The sequence below is a fragment of the Pteropus vampyrus genome, unplaced genomic scaffold (assembly GCF_000151845.1).
Source record: "Pteropus vampyrus isolate Shadow unplaced genomic scaffold, Pvam_2.0 Scaffold36, whole genome shotgun sequence".
Classification (NCBI taxonomy): domain Eukaryota; kingdom Metazoa; phylum Chordata; class Mammalia; order Chiroptera; family Pteropodidae; genus Pteropus; species Pteropus vampyrus.
This window is the reverse complement of record NW_011888817.1, coordinates 11046735-11054125: the sequence shown is the minus strand read 5'-3', so window position 1 is coordinate 11054125 and position 7391 is coordinate 11046735. Positions and strand designations below refer to the sequence as shown.

Here is a 7391-nt window from a genome sequence, read left to right as displayed (position 1 = left end):
ATTGCTGGCTCCTTCCCCACCCCCAGTCTCTCCATGGAGTCTGAGAATTTGCAGTTCTAGTAAGTTCTCAGGTGACCAGAGTAGCTGCTCTGAGGACTACAGTTGAGAAGCACTGTCCCAGGCTGATCTTCTTACTGGATGACCTAAGCTTTGTCCCCAAGTCCCATGGTGTGCTCTACTATACTCCTGCAGCCAAGGATCCACCTTGTATAGGACTCGATTTGTCATTGTGGGGGAGGAAGGAACTTTTCCTCTACCCTCAAGGGTCTTTCAGACTGGTCTGATGATTAAATAGACATGAGACAGATTAACAAGAGAAAATAACCAAATTTAATACATGTATAAGTATGAGAACCCAGCATATACGGGAGAGTCAGAGACCCCACATGCAGGAGAGGTTCAGAGACAGAAATGGAAAATGGATATATAAGACATCCCGAGCTAAAGATGAGGTAAGGCACCTTGGGGCCTCAGAAGGTCATTGTAGGGAGAGCACATGTTCAATAATTAGTAGTTTGCCCTGCCATATAAGTAGGTCAAAAAAGGTTATCTGATAATCTCTTATTATGGGTAAGGCCCCTAATTCAAGTTCTTCTAGGTAGTTAAGGGAAGGGTAGAAGTTTCTCTTGATCCTGCAGCTAAAGAAGCCTTTAGCTCAAAACAATCTGCATACCACAGGAGCATATCTTGGGGTGACTCGTTCTTAACCCCCACATCATCCTTTCAGCTTCGGTTCTAGATATCTATCCTGTCATCTTGGCCAGCTCCCCAGCCCTGTCTGGGCCTGGCTAGGTCTGGTCTTGGGGCTGTCCCTTCTTCCTTGTGGGAGCATCCACACCTTCTGTGGCTTGGGCTACACCTCAATGCTGCTGAGACCTGATGGGCTTGAGGGGGAGGAAAATAGGCTCTGGGAGCTGAAATAGGGCCTGAATGATGCTGGCCTTATCTGCTCCCTCCCTTTGAGAGCCAGTGTGAAGCTTGGGGGTGGGCACTGACTCAGAGGTTCAAATGTTCTCTACAGCAGCTCAGTGGCTCCTTTCCTCCCCCTGCCTTGCACAGATAGCCTTCACCTCGGAAACAAACAGGTTGGAATTCTAAGCAGAGGGAAAAAACATCTTAATATATCAAGTGTCTTTCAGTAGTGGTTTAAACGGCCTGAGAGACAGACTGTCAAATGCAGTCCCTGGACATCCAGACCAATATGCCTCTGCTCCTGATGCCTGTCTCTTGTCTCCACAGTTGGCAGGGGAGTGGAACTGTGTGATGTGTGAGTATGTGAGTGTGTGCATGAGTGGGGAGCGGTACCTTTTGTAGAGGAGGAAACTAAGGAGCAGGTGTGGAGGTCTTGCCTGTAAGGCTCTGTGTGGCAAGGGTGGAGACAGGCAGACTGGGTACTGGGGCTGGAGAGACTCTCACAACAACCCCGTGAGGTGGGGACCGTCATTATTCTGTTTTACAGAACTGGAAGCACAGACACATTAAGTTGCTTGCTTGAAGTTACCTAGGTGGTAACTGGAATGAATGAGATTTGAGCAGACACTTCACTAAAGACTGTATGTGGATGGCAAGTAAACACATGAAAATATGTTCAGCATTATTAGTCATCGAGGAAGTATAAATTAAAGCCACAATGAGACACCACTGCACATCCACCAGAATGGTTAACATGAAAAAAAAAAAAACTGACCGTATCAAATGTTGGCAAGAATATGGAGGGACTGGAACTCTCATACACTGCTGGTGGGAAAGTAAAATGGTACGACCGCTTTAGAAAACAATTTGGCAGATTCCTAAAAAGTAAACATATTCTTCTCATGGGAACTGCTATTCCCAGGTTTTGCCCAACAGAAAAGAAAGCATGTCTCTACACAAAGACTTACACATGAATGCTCCTAGCAGCTTTATTTGTAAAAGCCCCAAACTGGATTGACAACCTAAACATCAGTCAACAGGTGAGTTGATAAACAAATAGTGGTAAACTCATACAGTGGAATAATACTAAGTAATATTGATATGTGCAACCACATGGATATATCTCAAAACAGTTATGCTGAGTGAAAGAAGCCGGAAATAAAAGAGTACATATTGTATGACTCCATTTATATAAAATTCTGGAAAATACAAGCTAATCTATAGTGACAGAAAACAGATCGGTGGTTGCCTAGAGATCAGGTAAGGAGGACTGGGGAGTGCCTGGAAGAGATATTACAAAGGGCACAAGAAAATGTTTGAGTGGGATGGAGTTGTTTATTATGTTGATTGTGGTGATGTTTCAGGGGTGAATACATATGTCCAAACTTATCAAGTGGTGCATTTTAAACATGTGCAGTGTATTGTATGTCGGTTATACATTCACGAAGCTGTTAATAATTTTTAAAAAAACCTAGGCAGCAGTCTGTCTCTAGAGCTGGCATTCTAATCCGTCCCATTCTATTTTGCAGCGGTGCATTACAGAGCGTGGCTGACTATGTGTTTGTCCTGGGTAGATAAAACAGCAATCAGTTCTGCGCTGAATACTTTACATCATTAATCTTCTCATTTGTCAGTCCTCTTCAGGCAAGACCTGTTTGATTTTGCCTGTTTAATGGATATGAAATGGAGAAATTAAGTGACATACTAAAGGTCACATGGATGGGACATGGGAGCAGGGCGGAGCCCTCGCTCTTCACCACGGACATGACATTCGACCTCTCAAGAAGGAAGACAAAGGGAACAGCATACTCAATGGCGTCCAGAGCCTTTGGTCAGAGTCTAAGAGCAGGAGATTTCTCCTTCTCTGTAGGCATCAAACCAGACCTCTAAGAGTCCCTTCAGTCTGGTGTCCAATGAGTCTATGAAATGAAAAAAACTTCTATTTCTTAAAGGGCCAGCCGTCTATGTAGACTCCTTTGCCTGCATTTTACAGACAGACCTGGTTCTGTCATTTATCCAGCCTGTGACCTTGAGCAGCTCACTCTCTGGGCCTCTATTTTCTCCTCTGTAGAATCGCAACAATTACACATAATTTCTAGGGTTTGAAAAAAAGATTCAATAAATTAAGGTATATGAAAGTGCTTTAGACACTGATGAACCCTAAGAAAAGTTTGATTGTTTGTTTTGGTATTTCATAGCTCACTACCTGCCCCAAATGAGATCTATTTTCTTTTCAATTGTGGTAAAATATACATGCCGAAAATTTATCATTTTTAACCTCTTTCAGTGTACAATTCAGTGGCAATGAGTACATTCACGATGTTTTGTGACCATCACCACTATCCATTTCCAGAATGTTTTCGTCATCCAAACAGAAACTCTGAACTCTGTACCCATTAAACTGTAACTCCCATTTCCCCCTCCCCGACCCAGCCCCTCAGTGGGGGGTTACTGCTCTTCTCTGTGTCTATGCATTTGCCTATTCTAGGTACCTCATGTAAGTGGAACCATACAGTACCCAAATGGGATCTTCAACCCCACTTTAACTCCCACTTTTTTGTGTGTTTGTTTTGTGGGGCAGTGGTGGGAGGAGATGGGACTTTGGAGACTGCCTTGTAGATACAGGAGCCCACAGTTTCCAGAGTGGAAGTTGGGGTGGTGGGGCGCCCTCTGCTGGGACAGGACCAGGTGCTCTCCATGAGTCTGAATGTGGCATCTGCTTCTGGCCAATGACTGTGGTTGCACACAGGTTGTTTCTGTGCATCCTGTTGAACTGGATCTGAGGTTTCCAAATCATATTTAGCAGATGCCTCAAGAGTTCTGCAAATGATTGATTTAGATTTCACTGAATAATTTAAAAATGGCTTTAAACATAGCCCCTTGAATATATTTCAAATCAATGCACTAATTGTGCAGACCGTACAGCTCTTAGATGCAAGAGGTCCTAAGATCTCTGTTTAACTAGAGGGAATCCTAAGATTGCAGGAAAGCAGTTGGGAAACATCTACCATTTACAATAACTTCCCTGAGTGATTAGAGGATTCCTATAAAGTGTAGAAATTAATTGGCCATTGAGGTGGATGCCTATGGCATAATGTATTTTCCAAAGATGACTATAATAATATCTCCCATCCCATTTGTTCTTATAATGTGACTGTTATGGGTTGAATTGTGTCCCTGAAAATTCATATGTTCAAGTCTTGACCTTCAGCACCTCGGAATGTGACCTCATTTGGAAATAGGGTCATTGCAGATGGAATTAGTTAAGATGAGGTCGTACTGGAGTAGGGTGGACCCCTAGTTCAATATGACAAAAGGGAAAATTTGGACACCTATGTGAAAATGAAGGCGGAGATGGGAGTGATGCCTCTATAAGCCAAGGAATGCCAGAGGTTGCCAGCAAACCACCAGAAGCACAGAACAGATTCACCCTCACAGCCCTTAGAAGGCACCAACCCTGCTGACCCCTTGGTCTTGGCTGTCCAGCCTCCAGAGCTGTGAGACAATGTGCTTCTGTTGTTTGAGCCGCCCAGTCTGTGGCAGATTGTCATGGCAGCCCTAGCAAACAAATGAGGTGACCTGTACACCACTCTCGTTTAGAGGTGAAGTCGATGTCCCCTCCCTTAGCAAATGGGTGGCTTCTGTGACTGGACAAGTGGAGTACAGAAGTGACACGCTGTGACTCCTGAAGCTAGGCCATAAAAGGCGTTAAAGCTTCTGCCTGGCTTGTTGGAATATTTGCATTTGAAGACTTCAGTCACTGTGCAAGCACTCGCATTTGGCTGCCCAGTCTCCTGTGGTTTGGGGATGTGGAGCAGGTGATTGGATCTCTATAACATGGCAGGGGAGCTTTGGGGGAAGGTGTAGGAGTAGGGAAGCAGCCTGGGCCTGGTGGTAACAGGGTGAGCCCCCAAAGGCAAGAATGGGCTCTTGTTTTTTGAAAGCCTTGTTGAATCCACTATAAATTAGACACGACATCATTTCCGGATGAGAGTACTAGACGGGCATCTGCAGGTAGGTGACTGGTTCTGTTTTCCCACCGGGAAACTGGATAATCATGGACAATCCAAACTGAAGAAGGGTCAGGGTATGGGAGGCCCCCTCTCTCAGGGAGGTCTCTAAATGGCGTATGCTGAGAGGCAGCCTCACGCTGAGTCCCCAAACACATTTTCTGCTCCCCTACATGTTCTCTGTGCAGCACGTAGCCTCAGCTTTTTATTGAGTCCCTACTCTGTGCTAAGCACTTTGCCCGCATTATCTCATTCAATCCTTGCATGGCTCTGCCAAACAGGTTTTATTGCCTTTCTTCTCTACCAGTCACATCTCAGTAAGGATCAATTAACCAAATTAATCCTGTAAGCAATCTCAGTAGCACCATGAACATTTCAGGCGAAAGGGCGGACTTTAACTACTGCGGAGGAAGACCAGCCCCTGTAAAGAAGAAGTGACTGTAACTGGAGTTTAAGAGGGTTATATGATGCTGAAATCCGCTAAGCTCTGGAATGGAAATTCTTTCAATGTGTATTAGGCTTTGAATCGCAGGGGTGGCAGGAGACTGGTACCTGTGGTTCCCTTGACAACCGCCTTCTGATTGGAAGGAGCCTGAGTACAGAGAAGAGAGCTGTTGAGAAGGTCTGTGTGACTCACCCATGAGTAGGCAGGAAACAGTTAAAAGCAGCCATCCAGTGTTGCTCTGGAGGCACAGGGTTTTTTTCCTTTCTTTTTATCAACCTACCAAGATTTTGGGAGGGACTATTGATAACAGGAAAATAGCATGGAATGGCTGGCTTCTGAGAAGCCCTTGGGTTAGAAAGAAAGTTGTTCTCTTTCCACTAAAAGCTTCGAAGTCTTCCAAATCCTCTTCTTCTGCAGCACAAGAATGAAGAAATCAGGCAAAAGTATCCCCAAGAGTTTCCACACATATGCACAAACTTAGCGGAGAATTCTGAGCAGAGGCATAGCCCCAGCATTTACATGAACACCTTCCAGTAGAGGGAAGAATAAAAGGAGGGCTACAGAAACACCGAGGGCGAAGACTTCATCTGGAAGTCCAACTTTTAGTCAAGTGTTGATAGAGAGTCTGAGAATTTGCAACAGCCCCGATTCAAGGCTGTCCAATCTGAGTAATAAGGACCAAAGCAAAAGCTCACATAATGCTTACCTTGCACCAGGCTCCCTTCTAAAGTTTTCATGTATGTGCGTTCATTTTAATTCTCACAACAGTTATACAAAGTGAGTTCTATTGTTGTCCCCTTTTACAGATGGAGACACAGAGGACACTGGACCACAGACACACGTCTGGTGAGCACCAGAGCTAGGATTCAGGCCCAGGTTGTTTCAGTGTGGACTAGCATGAAGTACAGAGAAGAATCCACTGGAGAGGTAGGATCTGGGGCAAGAAAGAAGTGACCCTGGACAGCGCTAGGCCAGAGACACTTTCCTCAGCCACATCTAAGCCTGATTGCGGTTGCGTTTTATTCTGGCCAACCCGGCACCCAGAGGAGTCCCTCTTCAGGGTGGCTCCTGGCTTGTTCCGAAACAAGACGAGTGCTTTTAACACACAGATCCAACAATGGCATTCCCCTCCGTGAACACATCCCTTGCCTGTAGGATAAAGTACAGACTTCTTGGCCTGTCCTTCGAAGTTTTCCCTATCAGACACATTCTACTTGCATTGCTCCTCACTTGTATTCAAAATGCTAAGTTTCCCAAGTGTCCCTCTTCCCGTGGCAGAGTCAAGCTTGCCTCATCCCATCTCCCTGATGGTTGCTCTTGCCAAGTGAAGCCACCTCTGTGATGAGTTGTCTTTAAAGAGAAGCACGACTCTTCTGTAGCACCAATGGATAATCACAGATCTAACCAACATGAGAACATAAAGCTGCAATAACCATAAACTTCGGTAATAATTTTAAAACAAGAAAACAAGTAATGAGTTCTAGACATCAAGCATGTGTACATTAATTATGCAAAAGGCCCTCATGTACTATAAAGCGTGAAGTAAAAAACTCACACTGTAAATTGGATATAAAATGGATACATTAGGAGGCAGAATGGTGCAGAGGAAAGTCAAATCCCTCCTCTGCCACCCCTGGCTGTGTGACTTTGGGCAAATAAACCTCTCTAAGCCTCAGTTTCCTTAACAATAAAGAGGAAATAATAGTAGCGTTTAGGACGTGGCGGTGTCGTGAGAATTAAATGAGATGATATGTATCAGGCTCCAAGCAGAGTCCTTTGCGTTACTCTTCCTGCCCAGTAGGAGATATTAAATAACAATTAGTAGCAACTTTTCTTACTTTTAGCGTGATATTTATGAGTTCTTTACATGAGAAGCTGGGTCAGAGGTCATCTTTCCCTGTGTGACATTCACATTCTTTCCACGTTCTTGGAGACACTCAAGCTCTTTCTATGGACTTAGAGACACTTAAAGTTTTTCTAGGTGCTTAGACCGAGGATTCTGTAGGTGTGGTTCTTGGCCCACA

At 44.7% G+C, this 7391-nt stretch overlaps 1 long non-coding RNA gene across 2 annotated transcripts in view; it reads left to right on the top strand.

The window, feature by feature from the left end:
* LOC111738205 overlaps nt 1-7391 on the top strand; it is a 93905-nt gene that overhangs the window by 62622 nt on the left and 23892 nt on the right. The window contains exon 5 of one of the 2 annotated variants that reach the window (XR_002779767.1): nt 2442-3050. The exons of the other annotated variant lie outside the window; for it this stretch is intronic. This is a non-coding gene — a long non-coding RNA (uncharacterized LOC111738205). Of the gene's footprint in view, nt 1-2441; nt 3051-7391 lie in introns of those variants that run through there. 2 annotated transcript variants of the gene reach the window in all.